The sequence below is a fragment of the Anomalospiza imberbis genome, chromosome 2 (assembly GCF_031753505.1).
Source record: "Anomalospiza imberbis isolate Cuckoo-Finch-1a 21T00152 chromosome 2, ASM3175350v1, whole genome shotgun sequence".
Taxonomy (NCBI): Eukaryota; Metazoa; Chordata; class Aves; order Passeriformes; family Viduidae; genus Anomalospiza; species Anomalospiza imberbis.
This window is the reverse complement of record NC_089682.1, coordinates 6,235,119-6,255,629: the sequence shown is the minus strand read 5'-3', so window position 1 is coordinate 6,255,629 and position 20,511 is coordinate 6,235,119. Positions and strand designations below refer to the sequence as shown.

At 43.3% G+C, this 20,511-nt stretch overlaps 1 protein-coding gene across 1 annotated transcript in view; it reads left to right on the top strand.

Moving 5' to 3' along the window:
* The first annotated feature begins 13,417 nt into the window (after positions 1-13,417).
* Positions 13,418-20,511, top strand: part of LOC137468205 (V-set domain containing T-cell activation inhibitor 1-like) — a 31,413-nt gene continuing 24,319 nt past the window's right edge. Inside the window, exon 1 of the mRNA XM_068179680.1 lies at positions 13,418-13,535. The gene's annotated coding sequence lies outside the window, so the exon portion shown is untranslated. The remainder of the gene's footprint in view (positions 13,536-20,511) is intronic.

Sequence of the window (20,511 nt, the reverse complement as noted above, 5' to 3'; positions counted from 1 at the left end):
TGCCTTTTCTTGCAAAATCTGTGCTTTCATTTAGCTTAGGGTTCCGGCTATTCTTGGAGGTCAGTAAATCCTAGATGACAGTTGGTTGTTAGCAGTCAAAGGACTTGGGAATTTCATAATAACATTTTTTGTCTTCACATGCCATGTTTATATTTTAAATAAAATCTATTCATTCTTCTGGATGTTTGACTAAATCTATCAACACACAGAGATAAGTCAATCCAAGCCATTGCCTCCACCCAAAGTGGCAGTTTTACTTTTAGCCACATCCCATCCTTTTCAAAGGCCTCAGAGAAGGGGAGACAAACACAGCACAGAGCTGACCACCTTTGCTTTATTTTGGCTCAACAAACTCCATGAAAGCCAGGCAGTAGCCTGAAGGCAGCACTAAGCCTGGGCTGATTCATCCATTTCTCACCCAACTTCACAACCCCAAGCACAGCAGAGGGACAGCACACACCCCTGCTTCCACAACTGAAACCAGCTCATTGCACTCCCCCAGACCAGTCTTGCACAGGAGCACCAGCATCCCTCTGTTCGCCTTCATTAAAGACAGCAGCTCACTTAAACACATGCACAGGAAAGCAACAGTTGACGCAGCTTTGGAGGAGGACTAATAAATGGACTCACTTTCACAGAAAAGCGAAAGACTTTTGTTGTGGCATGGCTGGTAAACCACAAGTGGAAAGCCTCAAGGGAAAACAAGTGTTGCTACTTAGTGATCTGGATCCATCAGTCCAGTTGTCAAATTCACTATTTATACCTGTGAGAGCTGAAGTATCTCTTCTGCTCAAAAAAGCCTTCCCTTTTTCCAGCTACCCTGACTCCAACATCTGTTCTCAGTAGCTGTTGTGCCATATCAAAGAAAACTTATTTGTTGTTTTCCCAGCTTGCAAAGTGAATCTTTCTCATATTTGTAGCAAACATGCACAAAAGGTAACATTACCCCAAGTGTAATTTCTCTAACCTCTCTCTTTTCCAGAGGAACAGAAACTGCTCTAAAGAACAATTGATTACAGCCTAACTCCCTAACAGGGAGAAAGCACCCCCACCCCCATAGCTGCTAGGCTCTTGGGATTTTTCCTCTCAATATGTGGTGGGCATTAGGGCCTTCACCACCCCCATGATACCACATGGGATGGAATCATTATAATCTGATCCCCCCCTTGAGGATCATTGTGGAGCTGCTGGAGCAAGCGTGGAGCAGGGGTACAAAGGTGACTGGGGGACTGGAGTGCCTCAGTGATGAGGAAACGCTGAGGGAGGTGGGCCTGTTCAGCCCCAAGAAGAGACAACTGAGAGAGGACTTCAGCCATGTCTGTCATTGTCTGCAGGGAGGGGTCAGAGCAGGGAGCAGCCTCTGCTCCGTGGTGCTGAGACATGGGACAAGAGGAATGGGGAGAAACTGGTGGACAGAAAGGTCCACCTGAAAATGAGGAAGAACTTTTTGTTGAGGCTGAGCACTGGAACAGGAGGCCCAGAGAGACTCTGGAGATCTTCCCTGGAGATGCTCAAAAGCTGTGTGGACACAATCCTGAGTAACACGTTCCAGGGGACTGCATGAGCAGGGAGGCTGGACTAGATGACCAGCTGTGGTCCTTTCCCAACTTACCCCTTCTGTGTTTATAAAAAGTACCCCACATGTTCTTTGAGGTGATCTCCTCTGCATCTGGCACCCCTGGGAATTACAGAGCAGTAGCTTCTATGTCATTCATCTCTCAGGATGCACTTATGTGACAACAGGTCAGTTTGTACAATTGCCTTCCAACACAGGAAAAAGGCTTCCAACATTTCCTGTGTTATCAGCACCACTTAGCATAACTGCTGCATCTGAACCATGCTCCCTGATGTCAAATGCAAGTCCTTGGCAGCTGCTCGTGACATTACTGCTACTCATAAACTCTTCGTTTGCATATTGTTAGGAAAGAGCCGGTCTCCCATTTCAGTCTGGCACAGAAAACTGCTATGTAGGGATAGATGCTCATATATCAAGGATGCTTAGGCTGACCTTTGAACTCGCCCAAAATAGGTCCCAACAATTTACTAATAAATGACTTATTTTTCTGTAATTCCATGACGTGCTGCTTAGGACGTTTGGACACCAAGTTGTGCTCGGCGTCACACAAGGCTGCCTGTAGCTGACTTGGTGCTTACACTTGTATCTCCAGCTTGCAGAGACCTTTTTCCACTTGCTGGACTGGAAAGTCTACTTTTTTGCAGCTTTCACCCCAGTAGACATCCTAAGTCAACAGAAGCTGTTTGCTAATTTTGAATGGGATCACACTTTACAAAAAAAAAAAAAAAAAAGATCACCTCTAAAAAAATTTAGAATGAGGAAAAAGATATCTCTCATTCAAACTGGAAATCTTTAAAGAATCTGTCAGTGAGAAGCAACAGTAACACAGCCATAATGTAGACAGGGAGTGACTACAAATGTTTTCTTCTTCATTTCTTCTGCCAGATCTGAGCTGTCACATGTCATCCCTCTTACAAGCCTGAGACTGCAGTTTTGAAACAAGATCAGATTTGCCTCCAAAAACAAATTTTCCACAGCATCATACTGGACTAGAAGCAATTCTACACCTCTCAGTTCATCTCCCTAGCTTCTAAAATGCACCACCACTGCAGTTACCAGTTACTGTAACTAAAAATAGGTCATGGAATAAAGATGCAAAATGCCTCAACTGCAGCTAATTTTATAACAGTAGACAAACATGAAATATCTTTATCACCGTGTTGGAAGTCCTGTTAACCAGCTCAGATCAGTGTGATTAAAGTCTGCGTCAGCAAAGGGCTACAAGTCCTGTAATAAATCTGGTCTTTCAAAGCCTTTGGTTTGGTTTTCCCTGCCCTTATGAACTAAGTCTGGGTGTGCTCAAATTTCCATCTGGCTGTACCTGCAGCACAGGGGGCTGCTATCTTATTCGGGATATGTTATTGACTTCTCTTATCAAAACTGTGAGAAAAATCCTGCCCCGTGCTGGTTCCTGACCTACTGAACAAGGCAGGAGAGCTGGCCAGAAAATGCCCACGCTTTCCAGGAGATTTCATTGACTGATTCTACACAGGTTGAGGCAGAGGGACACCACCCCAGGAAGGTCTCCTGCACGCCTGGCTGACATGGAAAGCATGCCCAGAAACTGAAAGACTGGAGAAGCTGAGGAAGTGGCTTTGGAGACAGGGAAGTGTCCAGGGGTCCCTGACATGGTGAGCCTTGGTGCCAGGTCTCTTCTCAGCGGGTGGGGATCCCATTAGGAGTCCTGGGCACACCCCAGTGCTAAGGGGTAAGTGCCTTTGAGCAGGAAAAGTTAAAAGAATACATAATTAAACACATAAATAAGTAAATCACACCCAAACTTCACACAACTGTTCTGCTTTACTTCAGATTATCTGTTTATAATTTGCAGTTGCATTTTTCATGACTACCATGGGGCAGACAGTTGCCTGCCCATGCTGTTTTGTATGGGACAGTTTGATCCAGCTGAGAAGAGGAACAAAAAAGAGGGGGGAAAATATCTTTTAATCTGCTCCAGCCCAGTGACAATTTGCCAGTCCTCAGAAGATGAAGGTTTGTGGGGGAAATTGATTGGTTTTTAATTTATTTTTATTTAAAGTAGTCCTTAAAGAAGAGCTTCCATTAACAAACATATACTCTGGCCAGCTGGAATGATTAACCACAAAACCATCAGGCATGCACAGAGTGAGCCAGTGCCTTTCATCAGCATTTTTGGCCATGTAGGAACTGCAGACCAGCTTCATATAATGTGTCTTAGCTTCATTTTTGAGCAGTTACTACTGCAGCACAACATAATCTGGGTAGAAAATTATTTATAAACAAAATCAAACAATCCACAGAAACAGAAAACTTGGCCAAAGGAATCCACCAGATTCTGTGGCTGCATTTATTGCATCAATAGACCTTCGAGTCTACTTGGGAAGCAGTAGTAGATAATCCATGTGTCAAACACCTCCTCCATTTTATACTTTATCAACTTTTGCATTAAAACTGGTTTTAGTGTTCCCAGGTCACAGGTGCTCAGGCTTGAGCACCCTATAGCCACGAGGGATCCCAGGCACAAGAGGTGTGCCCCACCTCAGTATTTTTTCAGAAGATTTGGGGTGTGGTTGAAGGGCAGGACAGGAAAGGAATTGTTTGGTTTAGTTTCCAGGCAGTGATGCAGCAAACAGCAAGGAGGGAACCACTGAACTTTTGCACCTAGGCAGAAGCCAGGTGAGAAGCTGGCAATGGACACTCAACCCCTCCTACACAGGCCTGGCTTTACAGCCCAGCAAGTTTATTAATCTCTTGCTACACGTTTTACAAAGCAAACTCTAATCTTAATCTCTGCACTCCCAGCTGATGGGATAGAGCACCCAGCCCGGCAATAAACACTTGTATAACGTATCTCTGCTATATCCTATCTCAGCTGGAAGCTCCATGCAAGCAGTCAGCACGGTTGAGAGGTGAGCACACAGCAGCCACACAAAAAAGTGTATTTGAACAGAGATAAAGTGCAATTCAGCAGCGTGCCAAATGCTGGTCAAATTTGCAAGGAGATAAGCAAGAAAGCACATGGCTCCCAAAACATCCTTGTCTGAGAGGCAGGACTGTCACAGACTGGATGCAAACACAACTGGAATGTCACTGCTTTCATTCAGACTGTTTATTTTTTGGGGAGGGAAGATTTATAATTAAATACTTAAATATAAATATTTCATATTTATATTCCTATCTCACCCTGATCCCAAAGCTCATGTCCCTGTTCACTGCCAAGACAGCACAGACTATTTTTTGCCCTCTTGAGGAGCTGCTCCCCACAGGTTGGCAGCACACCAGTAACTTATTTACACAGACAGCTATTAGAGCCTGCCTGAACTTTCTCACTAGGAAGAATTGTGCTTTCTCTCATGAAATTTAGAAATAAATATTGATTTTACCTAGGGTGAGGTCCAAGATCTGAAGAGGTGCTGCTATATATTTCACCCATCACAAAGTCCCTGCTCACCCTGCTGTCCCTGTGGGTCACAGCCACAGGGAAGGTGCTGCCTTAAGTGCTTTTGGGCACTCACAGCACAGCAGGTGTTGCTGAACTAAACAATTTCCCCGCTATTAGACCAACTTCTGATAGGCCAGGGGTAAAGGACTGCAGATAACAACTGCAGAATGGGCACTTCCATTGCTGCTAACATTTACATTAACACATAACCCTTCAGAGACAAAAAAACCTCTACAAAACATAGCAAGAGTGGCTGGATCTGCAGTCGTGTTCAGAAGTGAACGCATCAGGTTTGACAAAACTCATACAGGATAGCGCAGAGCATAGCTCTGAGAGCATAAACCAAGTTGTAGGATTTTTTTTTTGCTCTTGGATCTCATGGTACCCCTGCCATGCCTAAATGGAAGAACCTCTCCTAAAATTAGCCTTAGCCGGAGCAGTTGCAACCCTGAATAACTGCAGATGATATTGCTGGGACTTGTGCTGAACCTTCCCCAGGTACCTCTGCTCCATGCCTGGCTTACACAATTCACAGGCCCAGAGAGGAGCCCAGTTACACCCCTAAATAGATGTAAATAAGCTGGTTGGAATGTTAAATACCTTTCAAAAGGTGGGTGTGCTCCCTGCACATTTCTAGGCTAAGCAGAGCCTCTCCCCCACCTGATTAAAGCAGGTCCTTCCCAACTGAAATAGTCTATTTTATGTCTTGCTTATACTGGGAGAGCAGCAACCATACACGGAGCAAATTACACTTCCAACACCTCCCAGTGCTTGCTGCTATTCCCTAGGAAAATCCAGAAGCCTTGTGGCAAATACAACCATCAACACCTTTACAGAAAGAATACAAATCCTCCCTCTTGAGTGTCTGAGATCCTGAGCCCTCGGGCAGCCACCCACTGCAGGGTACCCCGAAAAACAGGGGGAACTGACTTCAGAGAGAAACAAACAGCTAATTAATTGGCCCAAAAGCTTTATCATTTAAAGGATCAGACTGACAAAAGCAGTAGCAAAAACCAGCTTCACATTTGCTCCTTTCTCACAGTAAAGCTGAATTTTTTTTTCCCATCCCTACTGGCATGTTCAGGTCATTAGGCCTCAGTAACAGATACATATTTCTTGCCAAATATCTCCTATTGCCCAGACTTACACATCTCTTGGACACACAGCAGCAATGCTACTGGCTATTGCCCCTTCCTTTGAAATTGAACACGCTGCTTCAATTTTTGTTACTATGGCCGCACCATGAAAGGTCTTCCACTGTTGCTCAAGTGGTTCAAGAGCCAGCATGAAAACTCATTAATTCTTCGTATCTCTGCATCTGGCCTCACCCTGGGATAAGAGTCCTAACCACATAAGGTATTAGCTAAATATGTGGAAACAAGGGAAACCAGCCACAACCAGGATAGCTTCCCATGGGCTGGAAGGCCTCCTTCTGCAGCCAGATCCAAAATGACAAATAAAGTACACAGATTCAGGTGCTCACCAGCCTCATGTAAACAGTCTTTTGGTTTCCACCTGAACTGGAGAAGGATTAAGGTTTATCAACAGGAAGTAGAGAAGATGAGCATGACAAGACATAGCTGGTCTGTACTGCCTTACCCAAACAACCTTGCTGTCTTCTGCTCAGAATGACAAATGGAGTTTGCATTTTCCTTCTGAGGAGAGCTTGGTTAAGACTGTGTTATTTGGTTAATCTGATAACAAAATGGGGGCAGGGCAAAGAGAAAAACTCACATTTATTAGTAATACCAGGTACGATCACCAATATTTGAGGAACAATAGACAAAAAAAGACTCAATTTTTGGAGAACTCTGCCAGCAGGCTTAGAAACCATTTGGATAACAAACACCAGCAGAGAGGAAATATACAACTAGAAAAAGGAATATTGCAAGGTTACAACATGCTATCATAGCATCAAATGAAAATACACAGGTCCCTTGATCAGTCTGTTCCACTACTTAGCTGAATGCAAGTTTATATTCCAGATAAAGGAAATTAAAAGATACCAACCATTCATTCTTACATCAATTCACTTATAGGTGATGAAAACAGCCTGGCTCTGACTTTGGAAAGCATCTGATTCACAGTGTTTGAATTAGCAGATGTGTGGGCAACTGTGGTAAAAAAAGGGGGAGTTATGTTCTGTGGAAAAGCAGGCTATATTTTGCTTCAGTTGGAAACCTTTTAGCAAATATGCAGGATATAGCAAATACAGAGGAGAAAGCACATTTATACACCCTAAAAGCAGCATGAAAAAGGTACTGATCATGTGAACATCTCCAAACACTGAAGTGAGAAGCCCCAGGGACTGAAAACCTAGAAGACATTAAGCAATAGCCTGTAGCAAGTGAGCCAGCTTAAGGATTTGGATTTGTGTTGGCTTGGTAGCTTGTCTCAACAAAGTTTTGTTCTGTGCTTGCTTCATTGACACACCACAAAAAAAAAACATGCCAAGAGGCCTGCATGGATGAACAAGGAGATCCTGACAAAACTCAGGCACAAAATAAAGCATGCAGAGGGTGGAGCAGGGGTGGATAACATGGAAGGAACAGAGACACTGTCTGAGCATGCAGAAACACGGTTAAAAAAGCCAAAATCCACCTGGATTTGAGCCATTCAAGGTTTTGACGGGATGCACCAATGAGTGCTGAGGGAGCTGGCAGATATCATTGCAAGGCCACTCTTGATAATCCTTGATGGATGATGGCAATTGTGAGCAGTGCCAGAGGAGCAGAGGAGACCAAACATCACCCCTGTCTTCAAGAAGAGAAAGAAAAAGGATCCATATTGAACACAAGTCCGCATTGTATCCTTGTGGCAAAGAAGGTTAAAGGCATCCTGAGCTGCACTAGGCAAAATATTGCCTGCAGGTTGAGGGAGGTGATCCCTTCCCTCTCCTCAGCACTAATGAGGCCACTTCTGGAGTTCTGGGCTCTCCCATACAGCAAATACATCAATCTAAAGGGGACAGAGTGAAGGGCCACAAAGGTGATTAAGAGACTGGAGCATGTCTGCTGTGAGGAAAGGCTGAGAGAGCTGGGGTTCTGCCTGGGGCAGAGAAGGCTCAGGTGGGATTTCATCAGTTCATGGAAATACCTCCAAGGAGGGTGCAAAGAGGACAGAGCCAGGCTCTCTTCTGTAGTGCCCAGAGGAAATGGGCACACACAGGAGGCTCTGTCTGAAGATCAAGTAGGTGGCCTGGCTTGAGAAGGGGAGCAGAAGCAGATCACTTCCAGAGGTCCCTTCCAAGCTCAACCACTCTGTGACTGTGGAAAAATTATGGCTGGATTTTGAAAGCATATAGCTGTAACAGCACTCTCCTTCAGGTCACTCAACCCATGCTAAGTTTAATAGGACAGTGTTGAAAGAACAGAAAGGGTAGGAAGAGAAAAATATTTCTTTCAGTCTTTTCTTTCAGTCAAGATAAACAATTATAAGTCAGTAGGGTCTTAATTTTTTTCCATGTTTGACTACACTCAGCATAGCACAGAGCAATCACAGCACCTCACTTCTGTCACATTGATGAGCCTGGAAAAAAAATCATCCCCAATAAAAACCAACTCCAGACCAAAGCTCAGCCACACACTGGAAAGGTTTATCCTGGTGAGCAGTCACCACAGATCAGTATGACTCCTTTGTATTTATCACTGAAAACCAAATTGGGTGAAAACTGTGTGGCCATGCCCACCAGACCCACAGCCTTCACACTCCAGACCATTAAACAACCACAGCGGTCTGTGACTCCTGGATTTTTGTTATGTTGAGAGGTTTCAAAAGAATGCATTAGTGATCCATATCTACTAGCTCCTCCTGCAAGATGAGAGGCCAGCAATAATGTGAGAAAAGAATGGAAGACACAGAGGGTATCTAAGCACAAAGCTGGAACACAGTAGCATTTCCATCCTCGTGATTTTTTTTTGCTAGGTGGTACTTAATCACCAAGCAGGGCACTTGGAAGACAAAACACAAGAAAAACTCGTGTTTAAAGACATAGGACTTTAAAGGGATGTAGTGGAAAAGGCTGTTGAAATCACTGGACACACAGGGCAATTACTTCAGTTCATGGTTTAAATTTAGGCTTGTTGAAAGCACGTAGAGAAGGAAATAGCCTATTAAGGTCACAAACTTTGTTATGGAGTGATTTTCTTTTATCTGGAGCAGGACATAGCACCTCTGAGTCAGACTCCAGCAACTGAGTTAACTTGGACAATACTTCTGCTGTAGTGAGAGGAGCTCTCAGAGGAGGATTAGGATCTTCCAGAAGAGTAGCTCTCAGAAGAGCATGAGGGGGAAAAAACCCCACCAATATGACTTTGGCTTGACATAGCGCAGCCATAGATGGTTTTGGTGCTTCATCAGGAATTCTAGTCTTGGAAGCCTTCCACTTCTATGTTTCAGTGCTGGAGAGAAAATAACTTCTACAAACTCAGACGTTTATTCCTCTGCTCTGTCTTCCACCCATCTAAATATGAGTTGCATCAGGCATTCAAAGCTTTCCAAAAGTGAAGTGCCTCAGGAAATACCCTGGATTATCACTGCCACAGGAGAGAATGAGCAACTCCATTACAGCCCTATTAGAGTGAGAAATTACATATTGCTGAAATATTTCCATGAAGCTGACTGATTTACTAAGTCTTATTGTTAAAACAATTAAGTAGAGTGTGGTGGCTTTGTTTTCTAGTATAATGAAGGATGATTTTCTAGACTTTTTTCAATTATTTAACTTCTAGCTTCATACCAAAAAACCCCAAACAAACAAGCCGCAAAAAATAAACACAACTAACAAAAAACAAACAGGCTTATTTTAACATTTAATGTTTTACTTGTATGAGTGTTACGTATTAATATTTAAAATCATCCAGCATGATTAAATAGCAAGCTCTCTACTTAATCCAAGCAGAGGAGGAGCTGAGATGAATGAGAACAGTGGTTGTATTACTATTACTTATTTTTAAGAGTAATGATTATTTAATACTTTTTAATAATAATTCAAATCAATGGGTATGCCTTTTATGGCATGTTTATACAATGTAAAGTTCAACACTAATAGTGCATTAAGAAGTGTGTGTATACATCTGTAAAGTAAACAAAGGGAGATGTCAGGAAGATTCAATTCAATGCAAGAGAGACTACCCAGAAACTAGCAGTTTGAATAAATGTTGAACAGAGTACACAAAATATATTTTTCCACAATTGCTGAATTGTGCAATTATGTAGCTATGTGCAAAAAACCCATCCTAGAAATGCCCATTGAAAGAAAAACATACATTTCTTTTTGAAATGCAACAGCAGACATACCAGACCCACAGCTCAGTGAGATGCAAGAGCTCTCAAGGAGAGAAAGAAAGGCTTCTGCCATGGCTAGCAGAAAACATAAGGGGTAAATATTGCTCAGTACCTGCTCATCAAAAGCAGAGAGCCAGGGGAAAAGCAGTGCTTGATTGCAGAGCAAATAAAAGAAACAGCTTTTTTTGGCACTGTAGAGTTTGGAAAGGCATGCTTAGAAACTTCAAGGGGTAGCCACTGTGCTCAGCTGTACAGGAAACCAAATACAATTAGTTTTGACTGATGTTAATGTAAGATAAAAGTTTTTAAATTATTTTTTTCCTCAATAGAAAGAATTAAGCAAAGTCTCAAGTGCCTGCTTAAGCTGAGAGACAAGAATTGTTTCAGAAACATCGGCAAAATCCTTGTTCTGAACATCTTCAAGCAGCACATTCATTGTGTGAATGTTTAACCATAGACAAGAAGAAATGCTTAACTATAAGACAAAAGGTAGGCAGTCCTCCTAGAAGGAACTGCAATACCTGAAGGCTGCATTATCATAAATAGCTAAATTCTGGGAAAAGATCAAAGGTGGATGTCCCTGAGCTTTTTCTATTGGTAAAGTGGTAGCTTGCAAGACCTTACGTCAGCTGCACATGCTGTGGTGAGAGCTGACAATATTTCCATTTATTCCTTAGCTTGGCTGGAGAAACAGCCCCTGATTTCTGAGTCACTGCTCATATCCTGCCCTGCTCCAGCACACTTCCTCATTCACAGCAGAAGCTCTCTGCAGCAGCACGTCTGGATCTCAGCACGTGCAGAGGGAACACAGGGAGATTCCACAGAGGTAAGCAAGAGATCAAGTTTTCTATCTTGGAGGAGAAAGTGCTAAAATTACAGTATTTGGGCTACAGGGCTTGGCTAAGGTCTTTTACACTTGCTTCAGATGATGTTTCCACGGGAAAAAATGAAAAAGAAACAGTGTGGATTTGGCTTGGGGTTTGTTTTTTTTTTTTTTCTTTGTCATAAGCGACAGTTTACTAGAGAGGAAAAACTACAGACTGAGGGGGTTCCCAGCTGTGTAACTGCTCTCTCCTGTGCACCCAGCTGAGGTGTGCAAAATGGAAAGCAAGCCCACCACTAAAACAAAAGGCGTTTCCAACTACTTTTCTCACTGAGCACTGTTTTGCCTTTATTTCTGCTCTTATCTTTTTGCTTTTCCTTAGTCATTGAAGTGACACACTGACAGAAGTGACTGAACTGGTAGTCTCAGTTTAGTGAAATTCAGAGAACAATAGGCTGAAAACAATCAAATCACACTTTCCGCCTCAAAATGTCACCTGAGCAAGAGCAAAGGCTCAAGACATTCAGCATCCTAGCAGAAAGGGAGCACTAGGTAACTTCTCAGGTTCTCAATGGTCACTGTTCACAAACTGGCAGAGAGGAACAGCAGCCAAAAAGGAAGGCAAGAGGTCCCAGGGTCCAGGCTGCAGGTAGTGAAGAAGTCAAGTGTAAGAGTGACACGACTAGAAAGAGGGCAAACAGCTGCACAGGAGGGTTTTCCCAAACTGAGTCACTGTGGCTTCTATTACAAGTGATGGTGGAGTTTGGAAAAAAAAAAATATATCCTGTTGCACAAATAGGCACCAGACAAACTTGATGGCTTGGTTTTGACAGATTTATATTAGATAAATTAAAAAACAAACCACAAAAACTACACAGCAATAGATGTACATGCCAGTCCCTATAACAGGATATTTAAAACAACTTTCCTATTTAAAATCTTATTTTATCTTTGGTAGGTCGTTGCTGCCTTTAGAGGGGACTGTACCCACCAAATTAATGCAGGGACAGAGGAAAGTAGGAGAAAGACACCTGGGAAAAGTACAGAGCAACAGATACCACAAAGTCCAATTTCTCACACCTCCTCCATGTGGGCCTGGAATTCAGACCCCCTCAAGAGCCAGGTCATGCTAGATAATCTTGCCTTTTTGAAAGCTAAATAGAAATGTTTTACCAGTTGACTGAAAGTGAATCCTGAGGAAGAAGTGAAATGACAGAGCTATAGATTTCAGTTCTCATTAAATCAAAAAACTTGCAATTTTTTGGAGTTTATCATGGTAACACAAGTGTAAGTAGTGCAAAGGTAAAAATCAGCACAGATTTTTCATTCCAGAGAAATTATTTATCTATTTCCAGAAAGGGAAAGGAGATGACAGGAAATTTTCAGCTCCAAGTGCTCTTCCTGTAATACAGACCAGGTTATTGAAATATTTGACAAGATGAGTATTACAAAAAAAAAAAATCTCTGATAGGCTTTCCCCATTAGGGAAAGCCCTAAAAAAAGATGGCATGAGTGCATACTGCACTCAGGAGACTGATCTTTTGGTAGAAAAGTCACCAGTTCTGCACATTTTTTCTCCAGAGAAGCCAATCAGTGGTCTGTGGGAGGTGAGGGATAGGTGCAAGAAGAACATTTCAATCTACAAAAGAAAAAACATATATTCTTTAAGGAAAAAAAAAAAAAAAAAAAAAAGCCAACACAGGTGCAGTCAACTCCTGAGGAGGCTTCTTGGATTTTCCACCTTACCATGGTAAATGCCATCTACAGTTTTCTGCTAACATAAAACAGAGACCTGGTGGAGCAGATCCAGAAGAAGTCCACAAAAACAGTCAGTGCTGGAACACATCTCCTCTGAACACAGGCAGAGAGAGTTGAGGTTGCTCAGCCTGGGCTCTGTGGAAATCTCAGAGGGGCCTTTCAGGGGCTGGTAAGAAAGAAACTTTTTACCAGGGCCTGTAGTGACAGGACAAAGGACAACAATTTTAAACTGACAAAGGGGAGATGTAGGTTGCACATAAGGAAAAAAAATCTTTACTGTGAGAGTGGTGAGGCGTTAAAATGGGTTTCCCAGAGTTGTGGATGTCCTATCCTTGGACGCATCCAGGCCAGGTTGGATGTGTCTCTGAGCAGCCTGGTCTAGTAGAAGATGCCCTTGCCCATGGCAGGGGGGTTGGAACAAGATGATCTTTCAGGGTCACTTCCAAATCATTCTATGCTTCTATGAAGAGTACTTCAGAATCTTTTGAAAGAGTTTAGCTGGTTTGTCTTTCACATCCTTCTCACTTTCCTTTTCTGAACTGTGTTACAACCTTCCCTCCCTCTCAGGACAAAGCAACTGCCTCCTTTGGAAGCTGAGCATCCCTGAACAGCCACCAAGGGTGACAGTCCAGGTGCTGGGACATGTCCATGACTGAGCTTTGGTTCAACAGGTGAGAGAAATATGGGGAGGAAAGGAAATGCATATAAACTGTCCTCTGAGCAGTGAGATACTTTTCTGCTACAGTGCATTAAATACACACACACCTGTGAACACTCGTCACTGAGTGTATCTCACTGAACAATGATCATTTTCAGGGGCATTTGGGGATGTGCCTACATTGTGAATGTACCTGCAGTCATATTTTGCAAAGCAGCCTGAGCCTTAGAGACTTCCATTCATTGATTTCAGTTCACATCTGCTCACATGTTTTTAAAACAGCACCTCAACACCTTGAGGCAAATCCTAACCCCAGAACAAGGTGTGGAGCAGAGGTGCCTGTGCTAACAGGAGCTGGAGAAGTGCTGCTGTCTTACTGCAGCATTGCAAGGGCATGAATTCCATGTGCTGAAGGGCACTTATTAATTGCATCACTCCAATACCCAAAGTTTCACTCCAAATTCAGTTCTGTTCTATGAAAAAAGAACACTGGTGAGTGGTGCAATCCAGCTTTTGCTTGGTGTAGTTGAAGAATGCAACTTTATTACAGAATGGGAAGAATGGAGAAAACAGGCAAATCATTCATCTAGATAACTGTGATGCGTAATAAGCTATAGGGTTCTAATTTTTAAATTATTTCTACAACTTAGTTTTGCATGTATTTTCCTCTCACACCACTTCATGCATATGTTAACATGCCATTTTCCATATTATTTTATTCCACTTATAATTTCCTTGCAAGGCTGCTGAAAAGAGCACACTAAATGAGACTAAGGAGACTACTGTTTGCTTGAGTTTTTTTTTGGCCTCCCATCTCTTTATGAATATAATTTATTAGTTGTACAGTCCAAACACATTTCTCAACTAAGTGCATTTAAGTGTAATCTCCAACTCTGGCTTCTCTTCTAACATTTGAGCACTCCATGTTATACTTTGTCATGTGCTTAAGTTCTGAACCAGAATTTTTTGTAAAAGTAAAACTGCTTTCAGCTTCGTTATAAGTAGTCTTGCCACCCCAATGATTGCTGTCAGCACAGAGAGAGATCAGAGCTAGAGCCAAGCAGATCCTTCCCATTGCGTCTCCAAAGAGGACTGATTTATTTTGACATTAGGAAAGGGAAGAGCCTGCAGAACTCCATATACTACCTTTATGAGGCAGATCAGCTTAAACTTGGTTGTTCCTCTTACCCAAATGCAATTTATTATCCAGAGGATGACATTTTCTTTAAATAGCAGTAGCAGTGATGAAGGGAAAAAAGGAGATGCCCAGAAGCATTTGAGAAACCCACAAGGTAAGAAGAAATGGAGACAGGAGTGTCACCACTTTTCCAGCTCTACCACAGATCCAGCAAGGGCCATTCCATGGTTAATTCACTCCCATACACTCCTCACTCAGTCACCCATAGTGATGCTTCTGAAGACTCAGGCTGCAAGCTAAGTTTTTCTGGCAGCTGCCAGGACTATAGGCAGCACTGTACTTATACTTCTCTGAGATTTTTTAAAGCAAAGCATGACCCTGTATGAATCTAAAGGCCCATAGTGATAGGGTCTATAGAGAAGAATCTGTCAGAGCTTCTACTGTCTCCTGTAACAAAATCAATATTCTTTTACAGAATTATTTCTTTGATTAAGATGAGGAAGATTTTTTTCTTTACAAAAAAGTCTGCAACAACATGCGAGGAGGGGCGTGAAAGCTCCCTGGGGTCCCCATGTTGTGTTGCATCTCTTGTACTTTTTAAATCCTCTGCTGGGAAAGGGAGCAGAGTCATGAAATTAAAAGCTTTAGGGCTAAAAGATTTTCCTGGAACGGTCCCCTCTACAAGACAACTACGCCAAGCTAGAGAGTCAGGGGTCAGAATTTCATTTCATCCCTCAGACCCATATAAGTCCCTGTGCTGTAACACATTTTACTACATCCCCTGCCATTTCTTCACTCACCACAGAGGAATGGAGCAGAAAAGAGTGTGTTATTTGTACTAGAATGTTGTCATCCATCCAGTAAGTGTACTCTGGGGAAGCCGAATTCCATAAACATTGCTTGGTCCCACAGTTGGGATCTATTAAAGCCAAGGAAAGCAGCAGTGCCTTGCTGAGCACAAACTCCTTTTATGACACCAGGACAGAGCTGCACAAGTACCTGGAAGAAAGCTTCAGAGTCTCAAACCAAAAAGCAAAACATCTAATTAAAGAGCTAGCAGGGTTGTATGGTAGGCCTGTCTAGGGGATCTTTGAATTTCCTCATGGGAAACTTCTGTCCTCAAAGATTATCCTCCACACAGTCAATTTCACCTTTTGAGAACCTCACTGTGGCTACAATTTTCATGGTGGTCACGGAACGAAGCCATTTTATTACAGGTGTTTTCCAAATACAGCTTTCACTGAAGCTGAACAACTCAATTCAGAGTTGAGGTGGGTCCTGCACGAGCTGATCCCAGTCAGTGCAGCTTTGCTGGCTTGACATGGTTGGCAGAGTGTCCCTGCCTCAGCCCAACCACAGATGTGCCCCACACCTCAGAAGGGACAGAAGGATCTAACTTAGGATAGCCTTGGTTAAAATACAGTTTTATTAGCTTGGCTCCTATTTTCTCCCACTCTTCTGTGTTGCATGAACAAGTTCCCACTCAGAAATAGCCCTCATGTCGAGGATTATCTCCAAGGGTAAATGGAAACTTCAGCTCCAATGTACCTTGCATTTGCAGGCCATAAAATGCAGGGATTCTAGGATGAATCAGCTGTAGGAGAGCTCAGGGAGGTAACACAAATCATGGCAAACTCACCACTGACTCCCTACCAGCGAGGTGTGGATCAGAGATACCCCATGTCTTGCTCAGGTTAGGCCAGGGCAAGTATTTCATCTTGGGTGGCTCCAGAATGGGGGCTAGAAGGCCCAGACATTTTGACATCCCTGAAAAACTGCATAGAAATAGGATTACTTCAATTTCTGAAACCTGAGTTATGTTTCAGAGCTGCTCTGAGGTGTTCACTGCCCTTCAGCAGCCAATTCAATCTCTCAAATCATGATTTACAGTTTGAGTGATTATAAAAAGGCCAACATGTAACAGTCTTAATTCAGTCCTCTAAATAAACAGTCCTAGAAGCACCGAGGTCAGCTTTGAGTTCCTCACAATCTGGGACATTGAAAGATACAAACTTAACAAGGCTCTTCAAATCCCATCTGGTAGCAGGACAGGAATGTAAGAGCTGTGAACCACAAATATGAGATGAGCATTTTAACATCTAGAGAAGATTTCTGTGAGTGCTCTGAGGAAGTGTTTCAAAACTAGGTCATGTAAACTTCACATACCTTGAGTGCTTCCTATAAATAATTTCTCCCTTGGACTGAACCCAGAAGCTACTACTTTGTTTAACAACTGTCCATTAAAGCACAGGACAAATCACATCAAATAACTACTAGTTAACTTCCCACAAAAGTGTCAGCAATGGGAGAGAAAAAAACCCCAACTTGTTCCATGACATATTCTCACAAATGGACATTTGTGTCTTCAGAAAGGGCAGCTGTAGTGTTTAGTGCCATTCCATAGTGCTCTAAAGATCCAAACACAATTCTTTGTTTGCCTGCCCTATAATGAGGCCTCAAGATGTTTGGCAGCCGCCTGTAAAATATCCACAATGCCATAATTAATCAATTAGCACTCAGTACTTTCCCATCTGACGACATCACATCCCTTTTCCTTTGAGAGTTAGGGATGCAGTAGGTGGCACAGAAGTCTCACCCAACACTCCTCCCCACTGCTCCAGCAGAAGTTACGAGATGCAGATTGGGTAAGAAGTAGGTAATTGTCACATTCCTATCGAGGATCAGTCAGCTCAAGTTCCTATTGAATGCATCAGCTCTTTTTACCAATAAGCAAAGACAATTTGGAGAAGGAGTCCTGCCTTGCCAAATCAAAGTTTCTGTGTGGTTTTCACCTCAAGTTTAGTCATTTCTGAAGGCCCAACTCTGGCCATCTCTTACCACAAATACTCAGAACTCAAGCTTTGGGCACATCGACAAGATGGGTTTTCATGAAGAGCTGGTAGCAAGAGAGGATGCGAATTCAGACAGTCCAGCTGTGGGAACAGGGAAGACCCACTCAGTTGCTACATTTGTCTAGATTAAAAATTGCTACATCTGTCTAGCACATTGCAATGACAAAAATCCTCCTGGCTACAGCTTTGTTAGACATCTCCCAGAAGTGCCTGCTTCCCCAGAAATTGATGGCAAAGCAGAAAAATCAATTGTTTATTTTGGAAGCAACAGCTGTGCATGAATACTATTGTGTTTTATGAGAGTTTGACTGTATTGGAAACACGCTGACAAGTACTTTGAGACATGCAAATAAGGACATCCCTTCCATCCAAACAAAATATCCACAGCATACTACAAGATGCCAAAAGACCCAGCCAGATATGGTCCTGCCTCTAACCTGCACATGAATTAATAATAAAGTATTTAGCCTACTATTTTAAACATTTTGTGCAAGAACAGAATAAAGGAAGGTAGACTTTTCTAAGGAAAGTGCAGCAGGTATTCTTAATTAGAGAAACCCAGAGATAAGCAAGGATCTCTCACATATATAGAAACACAGTTCCTTCAGCTGATATTCTACACATCTTGCTTTCACAGAAAACAGGGCTATTCACTGTTGTTTGCAGTTCTCAATTTGTATGACATGAGAGAAAGCTGAGATCCTGTCTCTGATTTAGGTCTATTTGCACCTTAGGAGATCACTAGAGCAGAGAATATCAGAGGAGCTTGAGAGTAACCAGTTTAGAAGTTATCACAGCTTGGATGCTCAACATTTTTGTCATGACTCTAGGAAATGTGAACAGAGAAACCTTTGAGAGGGCTGGCCCTGACACTACACAGCCATAACCATCTGCTCAGTTATGGATGGGCCTCATGAATGACACTGATTCTCTGGTATCCCAGAAGAAGACATCCAAGGATTCAGAGTTCTTAGGTGATATTAGAGACTTCCACTCAGACACCCCCTTGATTTTTGGCATGGCTAGAACAACCAGTGCATCTTTCTGCCCTTTATGCTCCAAGGCACATCATAGAATCACAGGATAATGAGGTTGGAAGAGACCTCTAAGATCATCAAGTCCAACCCATGCCCTAACACCTCAACTAGACTATAGCACCAAGTGCCACATCCAGTCTTTTTTTAAACACAGCCAGAGATCGTGATTCTACCACCTCCCTGGGAAGACAATTCCAGTACTTGATTATTCTTTCAGTAAAAAATTTTTCTTAATATCCAACCTATACCACCCCTGATGTAGCTTGAGGCTGTGTCCTCTTGCTCTGTCAGTGCTGCCCGGTGGAAGAGACCGACCCCCACCTGTCTACAACCTCCCTTCAGGAAGTTGTAGAGAGCAATAAGGTCACCTCTAAGCCTCCTCTTCTCCAGGCTAAACAACCCCAGCCCCTTCAAACATTGCTCATGGGGTTTGTGTTCCCAGACCCTCTCCAGCCTTGTTGCCTCCTCTGGACATGCTCAAGCATCTCAATATCCTTCCCAAACTGAGGGGCCAGAACTGGACACAGCACTCAAGATGCGGCCTCACCAGTGCCAAGAACAGGGGAAGGATGACCTCCCTGTTCTTGCTGGTCACACAATTCCTAATGCAGGCCAGGATGCCATTGGCCTTCTTGGCCACCAAGGCACATTGCTGGCTCATATTCAACCGGCTGTCAACCAGCACCCCCAGGTCCCTTTCTGCCTGAACACTGTCCAGCCACACTGTCCCCAGCCTGTAACATTGTAGGGGATTTTTGTGGCCAAAATGTAGAACTCAGCACTTGGACTTATTAAACTTCATGCTGTTGGACTCTGCCCATCCATCCAACCGATCCAGGTCTCTCTGCAGAGCCCTCTTTCCTTCCAATAAATCAACACAAGCTCCCAGCTTAGTGTCATCTTCAAATTTACTAATGAAGGACTTGATGCCCTCATCCACGTTGTCAAAAATATTGAACAGAGCTGGCCCAGCACAGAGCCCTGAGGGACACCACTGGTGACTGCCCCCAGCTGGATGCAGCACCGCTCACCACCACTCTCTGGGCTGGCCATGCAGCCAGTTCTGAACCCAGCAGTGAGTGCTCCTGTCCAAGCCACGGGCTGCCAGCTTCTCCAGGAGTGTGCTGTGGGAGGCAGTGTCAAAGGCCTTGCTGAAGTCTAAATAGACAACATCCACAGCCTTTCCTGCATCCACCAGGCAGGTCACCTGGTCATAGAAGGAGGCCAGGTTGGTCAGACACAACGTACCCCTCCTAAACCCATGTCTGACTGGGTCTGATACCCTGGCCATCCTGTAAGTGCTGTGTGATAGCACTCCGTATGAACTGTTCCATTACCTTACCTGGCACTGAGGTCAGGCTAACTGGCCTGTAATTACCAGGATCCTCCTTCCTACTTCTTTTATAAACGGGTGTCACATTGGCCAGTTTTCAATCATCTGGGACTTCACCAGTGAGCCATGACTCTTGATAAATGATGGAGAGCTGCTTCGCAAGCTCATCTGCCAGCTTCCTCATCACCCTAAGGTGGATCCCATCTGTTCCCATTGGTTTATGAACATCCAAGTGTCCCAGCAGTTCTCTGACTGCCTCTTCTCAGATAACAAGAGGACCATTGTGCTCCCTGGCACCACCTACCAACCCCTGAGGACAGCTGTCTTGAGGACAAACTGTCTTACCACTAAAGACTGAGGTGAAGAAGGCATTAAGCATGTCCACCTTCTCCTCATCTTTAGTTACTAGGTTGCCTGCCTCATCTAATAAGGAACAGAGGTCGGTTATACCCTTCCTTTTACTATTAATATATTTGTAAAAACTTTTTTATTACTTTTACCAGAAGTTGCCAAATTAAGCTCAAACTGAGCTTTGGCCTCCCTAATTTTTTTTTTCTACATGCCCTGGCAGCTCCCTTAAATACTTCCTGAGAAATCAGTCCCTCTTTAAAAAGATGATACATCTTTTT